Genomic DNA, 21,524 nt, shown 5'->3' with positions numbered 1-21,524 from the left:
GCTACATTGCTTCCTTACCTTTCCCCTTCTTCCCTCCTATCCTCCTTTTCCTGCCACCTTCCCAACTTCCTCCTCTTCCTTCCTTCCTATCTTCCTATCTTTCTCGTAACTTCTTTCTAACTGTCTTTTTCCTCCTATTTTTCTCTATTTTCCTCCGGGTTCCTTCCTTCCTATCTTCCTTCTCTTTCCTTCCTCCCCATCTTACTCTTCTTTCCTTCCTTTCGAACTTGTCCTTCCTTCCCATCTTCTTCCTCTTCCGTCCCCTTCATTCCTCTCTTCCTTGATGTTCGTAGTTGCCAGTCTCAGCGAACAGGCGAACGGACAGGGAACCCCACACACACACATGCAGAGACCGAGCAAGGCTAAGGCGGCGTCGCAACCTTGGAGCATGGTGATCGTGTTTACAGCTCACAGGGCTTCGTGCGGGGTGTATTCTAAAACGCATTGTCTTTGGAAGGGGTCTGACATGTGTATAGCTAGTAATGGAGGATGATAGGGATTAGATAGACGTTCTGATACAGTTTTTGAGGTTTTGTTTATAGTTGATGGGAAGTTGTGGAGTGGAAGAAGAATATCCGAGAAGGGATTGGAATGTCTTTGGTCAGTTTTGCGTCTTTCATACATGTGTCAAGGGGAAATATAAGAGATTGAATACTCTTTGGATATAGTTTTTTGTGGTCTTTATTCTTGATGTGGAGGAATATGAGAGGGGATTGGAATGCCTCGTGGATATGCGTTTTTCATCTGTATTATGTATCAAAAGGAGATATAAGAGATTGAACACGCTCTGAATGTAGTTTTTGATGTCTTATTCTTGATGTGGAGTTGCGGAGTGGAAGAGAAACATCAGAGAGAGAGAGAGAGAGAGAGAGAGAGAGAGAGAGAGAGAGAGAGAGAGAGAGAGAGAGAGAGAGAGAAATGTCTTATGATTCTGCGTCTTTCATCAACCCGCTCTTAAAGCCTTCAGTGGGGGGGTCGTTAGTGGCTCCCTCCCTCACACACACACACACACACACACACACACACACACACACACACACACACACACACACAAAGGCCATTCACTATAGATGGTCGGTGGTGGCCAAGACGACCCCCTTAGAAACCCTCCATAGCCACGACCCACACACGAGCCTCCTCCTCCTCTTCCTCCTCTTAGTCCATAACAAAGGGGAAGAAAATGCTAAACTGGACCCAACCACCCCCATCCCTCCTCCTCCTCCTCCTCCTCCTCCTCCTCCTCCTTTCACTTAGCGTCTCTTTTCTCCTCACACCCATTAGAGCCAGCGTTTCCGTAGCCACTGATCTAGAGAGAGAGAGAGAGAGAGAGAGAGAGAGAGAGAGAGAGAGAGAGAGAGAGAGAGAGAGAGAGAGAGGAGGGTGGAGGAGCAGGGGGCAATGAGTGATGTTTAATTATTGATCTAAGAAAACCGGAGCGCGGGAATAGCGTACGAGGAGAAGGAAAACGTGGAAACATGGAAATGCAGGTAACAGAAAAGCCAATTAACTCATTACGTGGCTGCCCGCTCTTGGGATTTTTAGGTCGGTAATATAAGACACTTTGGACTCTCACACCAGCTATTTCTAAAGGTCAAAGAGGGGAGCGATTGAGTTATAATGAGTGTTTCTTCAGGTTCACGGTACAGAAGAAGGGTCAGACTACCACCAGGGTCATAAAACTACTACTGGAAATGCCCAAAACTCCTACGAAAGCCTTGTTAAATATGTGTTTCTTAGGTTCATGGTACAGAAGAAGGGTCAGACTACCACCAGGGTCATAAAACTACTACTGGAAATGCCCAAAACTCCTACGAAAGCCTTGTTAAATATGTGTTTCTTTAGATTCATGGTACAGAAGAAGGGTCAGACTACCACCAGGGTCATAAAACTACTACTGGAAATGCCCACAACTCCTACGAAAGCCTTGTTAAATATGTGTTTCTTTAGATTCATGGTACAGAAGAAGGGTCAGACTACCACCAGGATCATAAAACTACTCCTGGAAATGCCCAAAACTCCTACGAAAGCCTTGTCAAATATGTGTTTCTTAGGTTCATGGTACAGAAGAAGGGTCAAACTACCACCAGGGTCATAAAACTACTACTGGAAATGCCCAAAACTCCTACGAAAGCCTTGTTAAATATGTGTTTCTTTAGATTCATGGTACAGAAGAAGGGTCAGACTACCACCAGGGTCATAAAACTACTACTGGAAATGCCCAAAACTCCTACGAAAGCCTTGTTAAATATGTGTTTCTTTAGATTCATGGTACAGAAGAAGGGTCAGACTACCACCAGGATCATAAAACTACTACTGGAAATGCCCAAAACTCCTACGAAAGCCTTGTCAAATATGTGTACTTGGGCGGCGGAATGTTTAGTAATACAGCCCCTTAAGATCTTCCCCGAACGTCACTTGGTGCCCGCAGACCAGATGAAAGCGCTTCGGTATTCAGTTTACTCCTGACGTAACGAAATGACGGTCGATTCGAATTTTAAAGGAGTTGAAGGTATTCGCATTTACTACTTTTGAGGGAAGGTTGTTCCAGTGGCGGATGACTCGGTTTGATAAAAAAAAGACGAATGTATTGTATCGCCTCACTTGAATATGTAAAGGCGATGTAATTAAGACATTGGTAGGAATTTCTTCACAAACCAAGTCATCATCAGCCATTGGAGGAGGAGGAGAAGGAGGAAGGGAGAGAAATAAGTGTTACCTTGCATTCAATATTTACCTTCCTGATTCCTGTTTTTGTCGCGTCTATTTTCCTTTCCTGTTTTGCGTATACCTGTTTTCTAGTCATGCCAGGTGTGACTCTCCCCTCCCCTTCCCTTCCCTCCCCTTACCTTACCTTCTCTTACCTTCGCTTACCTTTCATTTCCTCATCCACATTTAGACTTCACTTTCTTCTCTTTTTTCATGTTACCATTTTTAGACACCTTTCTCCTTTTTTTTCTATCTCCTAAACTCTCAATATCTATTTTTGCCACGTCGTCAACTGTGTGTGTGTGTGTGTGTGTGTGTGTGTGTGTGTGGCAGGTGCAGATACTTGAGATGTCACGAGATGGGGGGATAGGGGAGGGGAGTGGAGAGAGAGAGAGAGAGAGAGAGAGAGAGAGAGAGAGAGAGAGAGAGAGAGAGAGAGAGAGAGGGTGGCATAGAAAACGCATAAGAGATTATTAAATGCCTCGAAACTTAAGAGGTAAAGGTCAGAGAGAGAAGAGGAAGAGGAAGAAGTAAAGGAGGAAAGGGAAGAGGAAGTGAGAGGAACGAGGAGGGAAGGAAGGAAGGGGAGGGAGAAAAGTGAAGAGGATGGGAGGGGAGGAGAAAAAATATGAGGAAGGGAGGGAAGTGAAGGATGGGGAGGAGAAAGGAGGAAGAGGAAGGGAGGGAAGTAAGAGGAAACAGATGGGAAGGGAAGGCAAGGTTGGAGAAGGACGTGAGGGGAAGGGGAGGGAGAAAGGGAAGGGGAAGGTAGGGAGGAGAGGAAAGGGGAAGGGAGAGAGGGAAGGGTCTGAAGGTGAAGGAAAGGTGAGGGAAGGTAGGGAGGAGAGGAACGGGGAAGGAAGAGATATGTGAGGGGGGAGAGGGAAGGGAAAGGCAGGAAGGGTTTGAAGGTGAGGGAAGGGAAGGGAAGGGAAGGTAGGAAGGAGAGGAGAGGAAAGGGGAAGGGACAGAGGGACGGAAAAAGCAATAGGAAGGGTTTGAAGGTGAGGGAAGGGAAGGGAAGAGAGGAAAGGGGAAGGCAGGAAGGGTTTGAAGGTGAGGGAAAGGAAGGGAAGGGAGGGAGGAGAGGAACGGAAAAAGGCAATAGGAAGGGTTTGAAGGTGAGGGAAAGGAAAAGGAAGGGAAGGGAAGGGACTGAAGGGAGAGGGAGAGGGAGGGGAAGAGTGGTTGCATCCCCTTAGGTCAGTAGGTTTATGGTTCATCCCACGACACCGATACTGCGTTCATGACTGAGGAAATGAGCGCTCTCTCTCTCTCTCTCTCTCTCTCTGTATCCCACCGCTGCCACCAGTGTAAAAATCTCTCTCTCTCTCTCTCACACTCCCAGGAAGCGTGAGTGAACAAAAAACTAAACGGCAAATTACGAGACACACAAACTCGTCCCTCTCAAGGCTACGAGTCGACACGTTCTTGGTCTCGGTCTGGGCCTGGGGAGACTTGGGGTGGGGGGGTGGGGGGGGTCAGACTCTTCCATCTCTCACATAACCATTTCCAGAGGCCGAAAAGTGGAATAAATCGGGTTGTATTGACTGTTTTTCTAGGTTCACGGTACGGATGAAGGGTCAAACTACCACCAGGGTCATAAAGCTACCTCTGAAAATGCCCACGACTCCTACGAAAGCCTTGTCAAATATGTGTTGTTTTGCCGCAGTGTTCAAGAATGACCCTCTTACGCTTTCGCCTCGTATTGTTTATTTTCAAAGGCCAAAATGTAGATTAATCGGGTTCTAATGAGTGTTTTTCTAGGCTCACGGTACAGAGGAAGGGCCAAACTACCACCAGGGTCATAAAACTACTCCGGGAAGTGACCCAAAAACTCCTATAAAAGTCTTGTCAATTATGTGTTACGAAATTATTGAGAATGTTGGAGTTGAATCATTTTCCCGTGTCCTTATTGTCCAGTATGGGTCACCTTTTCACGTGTACACTAAACTTGATAACATTGGGAACACTACTACTACTACTACTACTACTACTACTACTACTACTACTACTACTACTACTACTACTACTACTACTACTATTTATACATATACACTAAACTTGATAGCTTTCAGAACACTACTACTACTACTACTACTACTACTACTACTACTACTACTACTTCTACTTCTACTTCTACTTCTACTTCTACTACTACTATTACCACTACTTATAACGGCTCCGCTCGGCCACACATCATCTACTTCACTTAACTAGAGGCTATCGTGTTATCTCACCTACTACAGTCAACTTGTGAAGCAGGACAACGGTAACGCCAGCCCTGTGACGAGTGAGATAACAGTTCGCGCCTTAACCACACACTTAACATGAACCACCTTTGAAAATAACACTTAAAAGCGTATAACATTCTACTACTACCATAACCACTGTTTTCGCTTTCTCTCAGTGGCACCGTTACCAGACTATCGTACTCAGAGCATTGTATTTACCGGTTTCTGACGCCTAACTATTGCCAAGAAACATCAGAATCAGTCTCTTAACGACAACTATAAATTAGTTTCGTTATTGGAGCCCAGAAGACAGTTTGGGGGTAGGAGGTCTGGAAATGTAAGCGGCTGAGTACGACGATATGGCGACGTTGCTCAGTGGTTCAGCCTGGCTTATGAGGCAAGAGGTATTGAAAGAGGGTTGTCCCGTCCTTAGAGCGTAGTTACCACACCACCAGTCCACCACACGGCAAGGTAGGCGGCGATCATTACATAAAGCCTGAACCAAGGTCACCCCGCGGCCCACAACGCAACGAAAGGCGAGAGAGAGAGAGAGAGAGAGAGAGAGAGAGAGAGAGAGAGAGAGAGGGGGGGGACAGAAAAAAAAAAAATCATGACGGGGGTTTTAAATTTCCTTGGTTGCGCGGCTGGAAATTTTTTTATGCGCAGATGTCACACAACCACTTCTGCTGCTGCTGCTGATGATGATGATGATGATGATGATGATGTATTGCTGTTGTTGTTATAGTAAAGGAAGCAGCTCAAGGGCAAAAAAATAACAAGATAAAATAAAATAAAAAAGGTCCGCTATCTAGGTACTTATCATGTAAAGAAAATCGAACGAAAACCCAAAGAGAGAGAGAGAGAGAGAGAGAGAGAGAGAGAGAGAGAGAGAGAGAGAGAGAGGGGGTCGGTTTTGGATGGATGTCTCTTGTTGTAGTGTTGCTTGTTTGCGGTTGCTTATATGTGTTGCTTGTTTGTTTGTTGCGTTGTTAATTCTAGGTTCTTCTTGAGGATAAACTAATCTAAACAAGATCAAGGATGTCGGTGAAGTCTTGTGCATTTGTGGTCATGTTGTTGTTGTTGTTCCTTTTTTTGTTTGTTTGTTTCTTCTTTGTGTGAATTATAAGCAATACAAACTCCAAAATGGCGGTGAGTTCCTGTGTTTTATCGGCCGTGGTGTTGTTGCTTATTTCTGTGTGTCCCCGTGAGCATAAACAGTAAGCATAACAAACTCGAGAATGGCTGTGAGTTCCTGTGTTTTATCGGCCGTGGTGGTGTTGCTTATTTCTGTATCTCCCCGTGAGCATAAACAGTAAGCATAACAAACTCGAAAATGGTGAGCTCTTGTCCTTCATCGGTCATGTTGTAACAGTCTTCTTTGTGTCCTCCGAGCATGAACTGGGAAGCATAACAACAGCAAGAATGGTGACGAGTCCTTGTGCTATTCTATATGTCATGTTATCGTTGTCGAGGCACAGTTCTTTGTTTCCTCTGAGCCGTGAACTGGAAACATCATCAAAAGAAAGGTTGGGGGTGAGTTTTCTTGTTTTTGTTTGGGGGGGGGCGGGGGGGGGTTCTTGTTTTCTTGTTGGGGGTGAGCTTTCTTGTTCTGTTGTATAGGTCATGTTCTTGTTGTTGTAGCTGATGTCTTCGTTTCCTCAAGGCATGAAGGCAACTCTAAAGCAGTCAATCAAGGCATAAGATTATCAGGACACCTCTCTTTTGGCCACTCCTCTTAACCCTTTTCATAGGAGCAGGAATTTGCGGGCTTTTTTTCATTATTGTTTTCTGTTTTGGCCCTTGAACTGTTTCCTTTACTTCCTTTACTGTTCAAAAAGTAAACAAAACAATAGCAAGAATGGCAATGAGATCTTGTGTTTAATCGGTCATGTTGTTTTGGCTTTATTCTTTGGTTCCTCTGAGCATGCAACTAAAAGCATACTAAACCCAAGGACGATAGCGGGTTCTGGTGCTGTTCTATCGGTCATGTTTTTCCTTGTTTCTTTGTTTGAGCTTGAACTGCAAACCTAACAAAAGCAAGGATGGTGCCAGTTGTGAATTGTGGCTGTTATATCGGTTAAGTTTGTTTCTTCGTTTCCTTTGAGCATTAATTAGAAGCATAAGAAAAGGGAGAATGGCAGTGAAGTCTTGAATTATATCGGTCTTGTATTTCCTCTGAGGTTGAACTGCAAGCATAACAAAAGCAAGGATGGCAGTAAGCAAGCTCTTATTTTGTATTATCCATTGTGTTTCTGCTTTTTTCTTTGTTAGCACCAAAAGCGAGAATGGCGGTGAATGATTCTAGTGAGTGTTGTATCGGTCACAGCGTTGTTCTCTGCATGTTGGCGCCGGTTCCGGGAGTGTTATTGTGTTGTGGCGTCTGGCCGTTCGCTAATCTGTCGTCGACGTTGGCACCTCACCTGTGACGCGTGTACCTGCTTATTAAGTCACCGCCGCGTCGCACGTGTCCTTGTACCGCGCGCGCTCTTGTGACTCAATTCATGTCGCAATTTCTCGTCCTAGCGTGCGCCTCAGCTTATCAACAACAGACTTCAGCGCTTCCCCCATTCCGCCACGTACCATTAATTTATATAGCACTCCTTCACGTGTCTTGGTGGTCTTAGGGTCGTATTATGACATTTCGACGCCCAAGAACACATATTTGACAAGGTTGTCGTAGGAGTTGAGGGCATTTCCAGGAGTAGTTTTATGACCCCGGTAGTAGTTTGAGCCTTCTTCTGTACCATTAACCCGAAGAAACACTCAGTAGAACCCGACTGACCCCCTCTTTGACCTTTAGAAATAGTTGATGTGAGAAGCGATGGTGTCTTAAAATATGGCCCTATATAGATTCCTGGTCCTTAACCCCGTATCCTCACCCAACTAGTGCCATCTGAAGCGGGTTAGTGCAATGGATATTCACCTAAACATCTAAACCTTGCATTCTTCAACGTCTTGCCACCTCAGTTCACGTGTGTTTGAGAATCCTCTCGTCGTAGAAGTTACCGGGGTTTGCATGACCTGTTATGTGCTCCCAGTGATAGTTGTACCCGGCCTCTGCATCGTGAACAGGACTATCACCCATGAAGACCCGGTTAATCTTCCCTGTGGCCTTGGGTAATGGTCGTGAAGGGAACCCGATATGTTTAAGAGTATAAGTGGTTAGTGGTTTCCTCCTCCTCAGTGATTATTTTACACGACTCCTGCACCATTAACGGGACTATTACCCATGAACACCCGGTTAATCTTCCCTGTGGCCTTGGGTAACAGTAGTAAATGGAGCCAGAGACGTTTAAAGGTATTGGTTAAGTGTTTAGTGGGTTCCTCCTCCATCTGCATCTTCACAACCCGGTTAATCCTCTCTGCGGACTTGGATAATAGTCGTAATTGGAGCCAGAGACGTTTAAAGGTATTGGTTAAGTGTTTAGTGGGTTCCTCCTCCACCTGCATCTTCACAACCCGGTTAATCCTCTCTGCGGACTTGGATAATAGTCGTAATTGGAGCCCGAGACGTTTAAAGGTATTGGTTAAGTGTTTAGTGGGTTCCTCCTCCATCTGCATCTTGACAACCCGGTTAATCCTCTCTGCGGACTTGGATAATAGTCGTAATTGGAGCCAGAGACGTTTAAAGGTATTGGTTAAGTGTTTAGTGGGTTCCTCCTCCATCTGCATCTTCACAACTCGGTTAATCCTCTCTGCGGCCTTGGATAATAGTCGTAAATGGAGTTCGATACGTCTAAGAATATGGATAACCTTAGCGGCGGCCTCTTGCAGACTTCTTATGTTCTTATGTTCCCCTCCTCCATCTTGTCTGCCGTCCGCGTACCCAAGCCTGCCCCTCCGCCCTCTCAATGATGTGGCGCGAGCAGCTTCATGTAGGTCACTACTTTCATTACTTTCCCAGCCCTGAATGACTCGGCCTTACGTCACACTTTTCCCTTCTCTCCATAGCTTCCAGCCCTCCCCCCCTCGCTCCTCACCTCCGACCGCTCTCACTTGCCCGACCGTGTGTGTGTGTGTGTGTGTGTGTGTGTGTGTGTGTGTGTGTGTAGGCTCACTCTCGGATACTTGTTCATCGTGGGTCATAACCTTTGCCCATATTTAGGTTCACTTCCGCCTCCCGCACCTCGCCGTGTACCCAAGAAGCCGGGGCTGCTGTTCGGGTGGGTAGGGCAGGGCGGGGTAGGACCTGGGGCGGGGCTGGATCTACGCCGTGCTGCCGAACTGGGGTCATTAGGTATATACGCCTCAGCTAAGACAACGCTTACCTAACACCCCCCTGCGAGCCTTCTAAAGCCCCCTTCTACACTGCGTCATCGAATTAGTTTTTTTTTTTTTTTTTTTTTTTTTCGCCTCAGTTACGTCAATGATTACCTAACACTCTCCTACCAAGCCTTTTCCCACAACGTCTTTGGATTATTGTATTTTTGTCGTGTTCATTATTTTTTTGCGTGTTTACGCCCCACACTGCGTCACTGTGTCATCGAATCATTGTTGTTTTTTTGTCGTTCGTATTTTTTTGTATTTACGCCCCAGCTAAATGAACGCTTACCTAACATCACCCATTCCTCCGTCAAGCCTTTTCCTCAACCCCACTGCGTCACTGTGTCTTCGAATCATTGTTGCTTTGCCGAATTCTTTTGAATTTACGCCTCACCTAAGTCAACGTTTACCTCACACAACATGGACAAGCCTTTTCCTCAAGTCCTCCCCACCGGCATATGACCACAGATGTTGCGCCGACTAAACGAAACATTCCTTTTTCAAGTCCTCTCCACGCTACGTCATCGAATCATTGTTGTTTTTCCCGTATTCATTGTTTTAGTATATACGCCTCAACCAAAGACAACGATTACCGAACACTCCCCCGACATGCCGTTTCCTCAATCCCTTTCCTCACTACGTCATCGGATCTTATTTTTCTCCCATTCATTGTTTTTACGCATCAACTTAAGCCAACGATTACCGAACACTCCCCCGACATGCCTTTCCCTCTATCCCTTTCCTCACTACGTCATCAGTTCTTATTTTTGTCCCATTCATTGTTTTTACGTCTCAACTTAAGTCGACGTTTATCTAACATTACTCCGGCAAACCTATTCCTCAAGTCTCTTCTTCACTAAGTCATCGGGTTGTTATTTTCACCGCATTCATTATTTTTATTCATCCAAAATTGACCTCTCGTTTGGCCACTCGACTTTCTTCTATAGGAGCAGTGCTAGTGGGGTTTCCTGTTTGCATTTATGTTTGCCCTTGAGCTGCTTCCTTTACCGTACATTGGTGGTGGTCGTGGGCGTGGGGGGTCTGGTAACACTGATGGCGAGGGTGCTGAAGGTCAGTACTCATAGACACTTCCTTCTCCTACATCAATTAATCATAAACGCCATAAAAGAGGTTAAACGCGTCCCCATGAGTCTCTCTTTACGTTCACGGTGCAGAAACTGTCAGACAACCTCCAGCGTCACAAAACTACCCAAGGGAGCGCCTACAAATCCTACGAAAGCCTTGTTGTGCTTGGGCGCCGACTCTCATTGAAGGTCGGGGTGGGATAGTGCGCGGTGGTCATACGTCTCCGCGCGGACAACTGAGCCTTGTTACAGACCGTCCTTAAAGCTGCAATGTTGACGCTGCTTCCGTTCATACGCGGGAGCCAGCTGAGGTGACCCGAGCCAACCCGACCATCGTCACTTCGGCTTGTCGTTACACCCACGGGCCTCCAGTGTCGTGCGTCCATCTGCTGGCAATACAATGATGGCTTAATGCTGAGTCCCTCCCTTAGGATTCTCGCCGCTCAAGAACACATATTTGACAAGGCTTTCGTAGGAGTTGTGGGCATTTCCAGGAGTAGTTTTATGATCCTGGTGGTAGTTTGACCGTTCGTCTGTACCATGAACCTAAAAAAACACTCATTAAAACCCGATTGACACCCCCTTTGACTTTTTGAAATAGCTGATGTGAGAAGGGAAAGTGTCTTATAACATGGTCCTATTTGACTCTTGAGGGACTTAAGTTAGAGGTGACGATGAAGGGATAAGGATGGTGATGATGGTGATGATGGTAGTCGTGACCTCAACGTTCAAGGGTGAGGTGAGGCCCTTCTTCCTTCCTTGAACGGCGCAAGTGAAAGGAGGGCTGTGAGGGCTGATCCAGTACACACACACACACACACACACACACACACACACACACACACACACACACACACAGCACGCCCGGCCTCCCCCCCCTCCCCCCCTGTCCTAATAACCATAGACGTAAAGGAACATAATATGCAAAACCATCCCACCCCGACAACCCGGCATGATAAATATTAATGTCGGGGAGTCTTTTCTGTGTCAGGAGGTCGCGTCATATGTTTGTCTTGTCTGGGTGTTTTTATCTATTTTATTATTATTTTTTAGTTTTTTTTAGTTTTGCGATTGCGCGGGGTCTTTCAACATCAAGATTCAGCAACCTTGTTTCCTTTGTATTCTGAGAAGAGACTGAAGTTAAGGAAGTGGAGTTAATGTTTATTTTTTTCCTATTTTCATTTCTACGATCGACATGCGAGCACTTAATTCCTAGTTTTGTAAATAGAAAAAATAAAAACAGCTCACCCTCATCCGGCGTTGAACTTTTTTTTTCAAAGTAATTAAACTATTGTGTTATAATCCGATGGACTATTACTTTTATATTTTCTACAAGCACCGTATCTGAACACTGTCTGGGCTATGGAAGAGCCCTGCAGAGGTGGTTTGTCAATTTTCTTAACTTAGCGTTGACATTACCAACATCAATTAGTCCCTGTCACTCCCAAGGTCTTAACACGTTAGGTAGCTAGGGCGGCTCAAGGCTCAGGACCATATTATTCTCAACCATTTCGGGACTCACACACACCCACATTTTATAAAGCTTTCGTGGAGGTTGGTGTTAGTATGCCCATGGGAAGTTTTATGAGCCTTGAGGTAGCTTAACAAGGCCTCTGCACCGTGAACGTAAAATAACACTCCAGAGAACCGGACTTATCCCCTTTGTGGTCTTTGGAAATAGTTGTGGAAGCCGAGAGTCTGAGTATAAGGTCCCGGGGCTTCCTCTCGCGCCCCTCCGTCATAAATTATTGTAGTACTTTCAACCAAGCCGCTCAGTAGGTCACGGGTGAAGGCTCCGCGCAGTTACCTCTAAGTAAATACTGTATGGGGTTGTTGAGGACACACGCTCTCTCTCTCTCTCTCTCTCTCTCTCTCTCTCTCTCTCTCTCTCTCTCTCTCGTTTGCTTCCTTTCTTTTTACTTCAATTTCCTTTATTTCTTTGTTTTCTACTAATTTTACTTTCAGTCACTTCTTGTTCTCCCTTCCTTTCTTTCTTTTTTCTTTACTTCAATTTCCTTTCTTTTTTGCATTTTTTTCCCCATTTATTCTACTTTCTTTGTCATCCTTCTCTTGTTTTGTTCTTCCTTTCTTTTTCTTTACTTCAATTTCCTCCCTTTTTTCCTTGTTTTTCTATATATTTTTCTCTTTATACTCGATTTAACATTACTCTTTTTCCCCTTCTGTCCTTATACTCTCTCTCTCTCTCTCTCTCTCTCTCTCTCTCTCTCTCTCTCTCTCTCTCTCTCTCTCATCGTCAATCATGTGCCGCCGCGACCTGGCCTCCAGACGCCCTTACAACCTCACTTTCGTTCCTCCAAGCTGAACGAGGCCACCTTCACCTCCTCTCCTCTCCTCTCTAACTTGCTTACTCCTGCTGGTTGTTGTTTACCAATGCGAGACACACACACACACACACACACACACGGCGGATGTTCGTATGTTCGTCCACCCACGCAACAAATCAATACTTGTTCAAATAGGTCATAGGTTACCACGGTAGAAAGGCCGCTGGGAGAAGGACGCAGGTTTAACCCCACCCGCCCTCCACCCCCACTGATGCAGGTCGCCAGAGGAGCCGCCTTGTGCAGGTCGCGTAAATAGGTCAGCGCCGCCCACAAGCAGGTCGCGAGGGCCGGGTGCGTGGTGTGACCCACTTGCTATTAGGCACTGATGGTGGTTCTGTTGGGCCCTCCTCCTCCTCCTCCTCCTTTTGCAGCCTCTGTCCTATACCATCCATCTTCTTGCCCCTCGCTGTGATATTATTTTTCCCGGCTCTTCCCCTTCGCTACATCGCTATCTTTTTTTTATTCCATTTTTAACCAGTTTCTACCGCCTCTTATCGCCCTGGGTTAGGCTACTTTCTTTGTGCGTGTGTGTGTGTGTGTGCTCGTAACACACACACACACGCGCAGTTGTGTGATCATTAGGCCATAAACAGCACAAGTTGGCGAGGATGGCAGCTCACTCAAGGACACACACACACACACACACACACACACACACACACACACATCGTACGTCTAAACACACCTCTTTTTCTACTACATTATCCCCTTAGTGGCTGAAGCTAAGATGTGTGTGTTCGCTCACTGACGCCCCATCTGATATCATGCGCAGATGCTTATTAAAAAAGACAACTGCGCAGTGCAAAGCGAAGCCCAAGTGAATGTGGGAAGAGGTGGGGTGGGGAGGGGGAAAGGGGGAGGGGGGGACACGGTATGCTAGAGAGAGAGAGAGAGAGAGAGAGAGAATCGACCCCTGCCAGGAGGTTTTGAGTCCCCGTTGTTGTGGCATTGAAACCCGTGTGTGTGTGTTTGTGTGTCCGCGCTTCCGCATCCTGGTGTAGCTTCTGTGGGCATGTGGAGTGAATTTGTTGATTCACCGACTCCTAATGGTTGGAGGGAGGCGGAACCGTGTGTTATCTCTGGCTGTGTTGTTGTTGTTCTGAAGCCAGTCTTGTTATCTTGGTGTGTGTGTGTGTGTGTGTGTGTGTATGGAAGGGGTCACTATTTCCACACCATCACCACCAGCACACCACCATGGCTCTCACTATCATCATTAATGTCACATCCCGTCTCCCCTCTTCTCAAGTTGCTGTGCGTCATGACAACTTGAACTTTCTCGCCTACACACATACGCAAAACCTTTTCTTAGAACCCAAAGGAGAATAAACTATCTTTCTTCATCTTTGCCAATTGAATATGCCTAAAATACAAGAATATACAGAGAAAACCATTTACACAACACTCAAACACGTAGAAACGCATATACACACAAAAAGTTAAGAACGCATCACGTCATTCTGGGCTTGTGTTTGAGTTGTCAGGTGCTGGAGGGGAGGGAGGGAGAGCGCCCCGTCCCCGCCCCGTCCCCGCCCCGTCCCCTTCCCCCACGCGCGCCGGCCGGCAGCTCAAGGACGAAGGGGTGGTGTCGTTGTTTACATCAACACACACACGTGCGCCGCGCTAGGCCTTCCCTCTATTGCAGCCACGGCCACACCCTGACCTGCCTCACACCCACCCACGCCCCGTTATTCCCTCAGGCGTTCACCATTTCCTCTACCCATGTCAACTACGCCTCCCCATTCACACATACACACGAGCCTGCCAGCGTATGCCACGTCGAGGTGCTGCTGCCGGCCGGGCGCTGTGTGTGTCCTTGGTGGCCGGTGGGGGCTGCTAGTGCGCCTTGGCATGACCCTCACGTGCCTGTTCTACTACGAAGTTGTCCCTTGCGCCCTCTCTCTCTCTCTCTCTCTCTCTCTCTCTGGAAGCCATCACACGTGTCAAATTATCGTACCTTATGACGCTTTTACTGTTTCTCTGATGACGTTTCTAAGTTTTTATTCGTTTGTTTAATCCCAGTTAGCTATTGACACTTGCCATTTAAGTCTTATATATATAAATAGCGTTGTGCAAGTTGTAATGTAAACACGCAGCATCTGGGATTATCTCTTGGCACTTTGCATTCTGGTTTAGCGGCACAGAGGCTCGCATGCAACACCAGCAGGCCGGTGAGTTGTGTTACAGCAAACGCCCTCCATAGTTATTATTAAATCCACATTCTGCCGTGCACCATCCAGGCAGCCCTCGCCTTATATGCCTAGACGCCCTAGAGAGAGGAGCCGAGGACAACCTACGATCGCCTTGCGGTGTCAGGGATTCTAATTTGTCACGGTTGAAGATTGTGTTTGTACGTCGACGTTTTTGTGGCGAGGATAACACTTATTATATTATATGAACTAAATTTAGCCGCACGAGATTGTCGGTGCGCGGCTCAAGGCTGCGGTGTTGCCAGTGGGGCGGGGAATCACTGGGTATTTTTTGCTGGTGTAAATTCAAATACCAGTTGAAGAACATGAGAAAAAAATCAACATGGGCTACTTTTAGATCTTGCATGGGATTTTAAAATAGCTTGCATTTGTATAGCTCAAGGTTTTCCAGGATCTAAATCACACCAGCATTCAGTAAAAGATCCTCAACGGTCGTGTTTGGGTGGCAGCCGATGCTTGAGTTTTGCAGGTGTTGGCCACAAATGCCTCGAGTTACCGAGGACTCAAGCGAATAATAGTAATAAAGAAAAAGACAAGACGCGAGTATGTTTACCAAGAAGACCAACAACTGACACACACACACACACACACACACACACACACACACTTCAAAGTCGATCTTGAACTTGGCTTCAGGTGGTGGGTGCGGCCGCGGGTCACAGTGTCAAGGAGGAAGAGAATCATCGGAAAAAGCCTCGCGCGGGCCTTAAGGGATTCGCAACATAATCGTTTCGCCACGAATAAGGATTCTTTGATTAAGGTCTTTCTAATTGCAAAATGGGAGACGGACACTCATTGCATAATTTCGAAAGAAGTGTGATTGAAATATTTATAGTCATTAACATACGTGTAGTTTTTAATTTTGTTTAGTCAGCGGGCTTTACTTTTCATATTTCAAAACTCCTTGTTATTAAAGTAAAAGGTTAAGATTGGGGCATATGCCAAAGCTGCGCGTGGCCTCGGCGTTCATATCCGTCTCATCGCCCCTTGAGTCTGTGCTGAGTACGACTAAAGAATCCAGGGCAAGTGTGACCCCCAAGTTACCACTGATAACCTTCCCCAAGTTTCCCCAGATACCCGTTTATCAACCAGCGTAAAAGGGAGGTTGACCCCCAAGATAAGCTGCGTTCTGACTGCCCTGGCTGGGATACGAACTCGTGGTCTTGTATTCGTAGTTAGTCGTGTTAACAGTGCACCGGGGAGGCTATTAATATCTTTGCCAGGCTGCCTCACTGTACCCGGCGACTCTTCACCAAACACCCACACCACCAAATTCTTTCACTCACGCCTACTCCCACTTAAGCCTTCGCCACTACAAAACACTCATACTGCTACACACTGCCTCCACCCGGTATTACAACGCCTTGACACACACACACACACACACACACACACGAGTCGCTTCCCCGTGTGTGTGTGTTTATCACGTCATCTGCAACAAGCCTTTCTCTCTCTTCCCAAGCACACCCACCCGTCAGCCTCAACCTTCTCCTCTTCCCCCTCTCCTCCTCCTCGTCTCCTCTCCCCGTCGTGTGCAGCTCCTCGCCTATTGTTTCACGGTGCATTATTTCTTATACCTTTTTTGTCTGCGTTTCCATACTAGCTCCATTTTGTATTCCAAGTGCCTCTCTTTACACCGTTTCTGCCCCGAGGCGTGTCACCGAGCGAGCGGGATAATGGTTACATGTTTCAGGGAGGTGAAGTTTATTTTTTCTTCCAGGGAGCTGTGTTATGTAACGTGTTTTTGTCATCTTCCTCGACAATGCCATTTTTCTCTCTCCTTGAATGTGACATATGTGTGCAGGGAGTGTTGTTGCTTATGATGGGAAACTACGATTGTGGAAGTATTTGAGAAAGAGCGTTGAAAAAGTTAAAATAATATGTCTTCATTGCTATTATTACCATTATTTGCTTATTTGAAGACGCAGAAAGCAAGGTAGCGTACTCTGTCCTTGAATGTGAGAAGTGTGTAGAAAAAAAGTAATTGGAAACTTAAAATCATGATACTTGAGAGAAGAAAGTAAGTTATTAGGTAAGCTATTGTTCTTGTTCTCATTATCACGTATCATCATTACCATTACTTGCGTTCTCCTTTTATATTCTCATGCAAACTTGACACATAAGGCAAAGGCGCCGCACGTGTAGATGCTGTCACAGGTTAGGAATCCGGTTCAGCGCGCCCAAAGGTGACTCACTGGTGCATCATTCGGGTCCGCGCCGGTTTGTCTGTTTGAACCTCTATGGCGGGAAAAAAAAAGCGTTGGCCAGCTGACGGTTAGCCTCGACTTGCAACGCTCCTGATTTAGACACACTGAAGTAGTAGGAGGCGTCTTTTAATATGTGCAGGGGTAGTAATCATGCCAGCGGGGTAAGTTTCAGGTCCATATTCTCATACATTTCGGAGCTTACACCCACCCACATTTGGTAAGGCTTTTGTATAGGTTGTGGGTAGTTCCATGGGTAGTTTTGTAAGCCTTGTGATAGTTTGATAAGGCTTACACACCCACATTTGGTAAGGCTTTTGTATAGGTTGTGGGTAGTTCCATGGGTAGTTTTGTAAGTCTTGTGATAGTTTGATAAGGCTTACACACCCACATTTGGTAAGGCTTTTGTATAGGTTGTGGATAATTCCATGGGTAGTTTTGTAAGCCTTGTGATAGTTTGATAAGGCTTACACACACACATTTGGTAAGGCTTTTGTATAGGTTGTGGATAGTTCCATGGGTAGTTTTGTAAGCCTTGTGATAGTTTGATAAGGCTTCTGCATCGTGAACGGGAAAAGCGCTCAAGAGAACCCTTTGGAAATAGGCTTTTGTATAGGTTGTGGTTAGTTCCATGGGTAGTTTTGTAAGCCTTGTGATAGTTTGATGAGGCTTCTGCAACATGAACAGGAGAAACACTCAAGAAAACCCTTAGGAAATACTTGTTGTCAGAGAATACGGGTTTTAAGTTCCCCAAAACACCAGTGGTTCCTTAAAACATCATGAAAGCAATAAAGAAAATAATGCCTATGAGTTCAACGTGTTAGTGATGCACCGCTCGCTGCCTCTCGCACATTTCGTAACGCTGACCCGCAAGATTGATAAACCATCGCGTTTGCAGCGTTGCACAACTGTTGAGTCTAGCTGAGTCTTTCCACACCTGTTCGCCGCGTGCTGGAGGGTCACCTACGTATACAGCGGGCAAACAGGACTGATGGGATAAACAAGCATGAAGTGTAGTCCTGCTCATTAGATAGACAGTGAGGAGTAATACATATCCCTCCTCCTTTTCCTCCTAGGGGGCTTCGTGGTGCAGTGGTTAGCACACTCGGCTCACATCCAAGAGAGCCCGGGTTTGATTCCCGGGCGGAGTGGAAAAATTTGGGCGGCTTTTCTGATACCCTACGCCCCTGTTCACCCAGCAGTGAATGGGTACCAGGTATTAATCGGGGGTTGTGTCCCGTCCCCTGGGGTTTGTTCCTTTCTCCTATAATTCCTTTCCCTTCTGTCTCTCCGGCATATGACCACAGATGTTGCGCCGACTAAACGAAACTTTCCAAATTTTTCCTTTTCCTCCTCCCATTTTTTAACTGTCTTCAGCCTGATAGTCACAATTGCCTGATGGATCTCCTTCCCCCTCATCCAAAAACTAATGGTTCGTCTGTCGATTAGGGGTTAAAACGCTTGGCTTCGATGATTGAGGGAAGCCTCTTGGTCTTGAAGCATCCTTTAATAGTCAACAGACCACTCAGCACACGATGGGACATTTGATGATGGAGTGACAGAGAACGTCGCTATTATTATTGCTATTATCATCGTTATTATCGCCGCTATCATCAATATTTTTACGTATAGAAGATCGCTGGGAGTATCTGTGGGAGTTGACATGCCAGAGGAAGCGAGGGTGTGAATCATGGAGTGGTTAAGTGGGGGAAAGGAACCTCTTGGATAGTTTAGATGTAGATAAGAAGTGTAGAGAGGAAGCTGTTGAAAAGTTTACGATTAACAGATAAGGGAAGTGGGTGCAGTGTGAGAAAATGGGTGAGAGGCTTTGTGAAGGGAAAGATGAAAAGGAAAAGGATGAAGAGAAGTGAAGGAATTAAAGATATGCGTGTAATCGACAGAATGGAAGAGAAAAAGTTAACAGCAGACGTAACCTTGGTGCTCTCTTTGAAGAAGTGTGCGATTGGAACGAGACATCATGATAGATAGAGAATTAAAGACACTGAAAGAAAAGTACTTGACACACACACACACACACACACACACACACACACACACTAAACCCTTCCTTCCTTTCGAAGATAACAACCGTAGAAAAATCTCTTCCATTGTCTCATCGCATCTCAGAGAACGTGTGTGTTTGTGTGTGTGTGTGTGTAGGGCTTCCTTCCTCATGTGTGCACGCTGAGAGAGGCAGGAAGCGAGTAGGTGTGTGTGTGTGTGTGTGTGTGTTGAAGGCTTGGCGCGTCCCTGTTTGAGCGGGAAAGCTTTGTCTCACGGAAGTGGAAGGAGTAGGCTAGTGAGGGTGACGAACAGCGTAACTCCCCGTGTTCTTATGGCTACGTGACTCCTTCCCCCCCTCTCTCTCTCTCTCTCTCTCTCTCTGCAAAGGTCACATTCTCCGATCTTTGTGTTTTTCGTAACTACTCAGACTGCCGGTGTTACTAGCTCGATCCTGAGTATTGATTCGGTGCGTGTGTGTGTGTGTGTGTATTCCATGTGGAAGAGAGAGAGAGAGAGATAAGAGAGAAATGTTGGATAGGTCGGGTTGTCCTCTCTTTCTCCTCTCGCTCTCTTCATCCCCGCGCGCTCTTTTCCTCCCCGAAGTCTTCCCCCTTTCAGAATTAGGTCAAAGAGAAGAGAAATAAGAGCACTAGAAGGAGGAAGAAGAAGAAGAGGAGGTGGAGGAGGTGTAAAGTAGAGAGGAGGAAGGATCGAGGCAAGACTTAGGAAAATAACGAAAACAAGTCTTATTTTCTTGTCACATGAAGGATTTTTTTTTGTTTAATTTTTTCTCTTCATTCGCCTCTCGTGTGGTGCCTAGTTTTTGTGGGAACTGTATTTAGCCGAGGCGAGAGAGAGCCAAGACGTGGACTTGAATAACTAAACCATCGCAGTCGGTCTAGTAGTAGGCTTGTATCATTCTCCTTCAGAAGTATTAACGCTAGTTCCAATCACACGACGCCACGAACACAAGTTAAGAGTTTAGTGATTGCTGGTGTGAAGGGGACAGTTTTGATAGTCACTTGTTTGGTTCTTTGTTATGTTATTGCTGTTGTTGGCCTTGTTATAGTCATGCGATTTCGTTTCGAGATGGAATAATGAATAGAGTTTCTGTTAGTTGTTGTAGTAGTATAATTCTTGTTGTGGAAGGGCGATATTTAGAGAAAAGTCAAAACAAACACAAGGTTTTCTGATGTCGTTTCAAGATGGCATGATAAATAGTTTCTTCGTTGTTATTGTAGTAGGCATATTAGTTGTTCTTGTTGTGGAAGGGCGCGTGTCATCACCCACCACAAACATACTATAACGTGTTCTGATCTCGTTTTAAGACGTTACGATAAATAGAGCTTCTCCGTTGTTAGCGTACCAGCAGTAGTTGTTGGTATGGAAAGCCTCGTGTAATGAACTCACCACAAATAAGTTATAAGGTTTTCTGATCTCGTTTCAATATAGTTTAGTCAATGGGGCTTCTGCTTCGTTATTGTGGTGGCAGAAGTTGTTGTCAGGGGAAGGGCGCGCGTTGATAAGTACCGTCGCAGTACCGAGGGCGCGCCTGGGCCTCCGGAGCGGCCTGCCTCTTGGCCTGCACCTGCGCACTGGCCCTCTGCCTTTGTGTGGCCGAGTCGTCACCGCCGCCGCCAACACCCGCCGCCGCTGCCTCTTCACCCGCGGCCCCCTCACCCTCACACAACCATAACCCGACCTGATTCTTACCAGCGACTCCTCACAGCTCGGAGCGGTTGTGCGTACTTCCCCACGCCTGTCCTTGCTCTGTGCACAATGCGTGTTGCTTGCTGCCTTCCCCCCCACCCCACCCCACCCGTGCCTAAGTTACTGTACACACCGATAATTGGGTTCACGTCTCCGGCTGGCGAGGGCGGTGGTAGGTGCGTGGGTGGCTCCCCTGCAAAGCTTCTACCAGGAAAAGCTCATTGCCTTGCCACCTGCCCCATCGCGGTAATTCCCCACTTTAGTCTTTGTTGCAAAAAAAAATTATGAGGTTATGTACATTCACAGCACTTAAACTGTGCGTCACTTAATGCAACTTTTGGGATACTAATTAAAGTTTATTTTAACTATGTTTTTAGGTGTGTGTGTGTGTGTGTGTGTGTGTGTGTGTGTGTGTGTGTGTGTGTGTGTGATTTGGAAGTAAAAAGAAAAAGTATAATGTACCCGAGGCGTGGCGGAGTCTCGGAGAACATCAGATTTACATAATGTGATTTGGTTTGAATGAATTTAGGCAACACCTCAACAAATTATATTTTTGGTGTGTGTGTGTGTGTGTGTGTGTGTGTGTGTGTGTGTGTGATACAGATGCTGAATTCCGGGGTGCGTGGAGTGGCTGCGTCGGCGTGCGGTGCGGCTCAGTCCCTGGTGGTGGAGGCGGCGAAGGGGCGCGGTGGGGGTGGGGGGCGGCACAGCGTGGCCGTTTGTTTACAAGCCGCAGCCACCTCCCCTTTAAAACTGAACCCACCGC

The 21,524-nt window shown here is 46.4% G+C and overlaps 1 long non-coding RNA gene across 1 annotated transcript; it reads left to right on the top strand.

Moving 5' to 3' along the window:
- The first annotated feature begins 15,403 nt into the window (after nucleotides 1–15,403).
- Nucleotides 15,404–21,184, top strand: LOC126989225 (uncharacterized). The gene is made up of 2 exons (XR_007743039.1): nucleotides 15,404–17,281; nucleotides 17,370–21,184. It is a non-coding gene; the product is annotated as an uncharacterized LOC126989225 (long non-coding RNA).
- Nucleotides 21,185–21,524: the final 340 nt, after the last annotated feature.

Source organism: Eriocheir sinensis, unplaced genomic scaffold (genome assembly GCF_024679095.1).
Source record: "Eriocheir sinensis breed Jianghai 21 unplaced genomic scaffold, ASM2467909v1 Scaffold1100, whole genome shotgun sequence".
NCBI classification, from domain to species: Eukaryota; Metazoa; Arthropoda; class Malacostraca; order Decapoda; family Varunidae; genus Eriocheir; species Eriocheir sinensis.
This window is presented reverse-complemented; position numbering and strand designations above follow the sequence as displayed.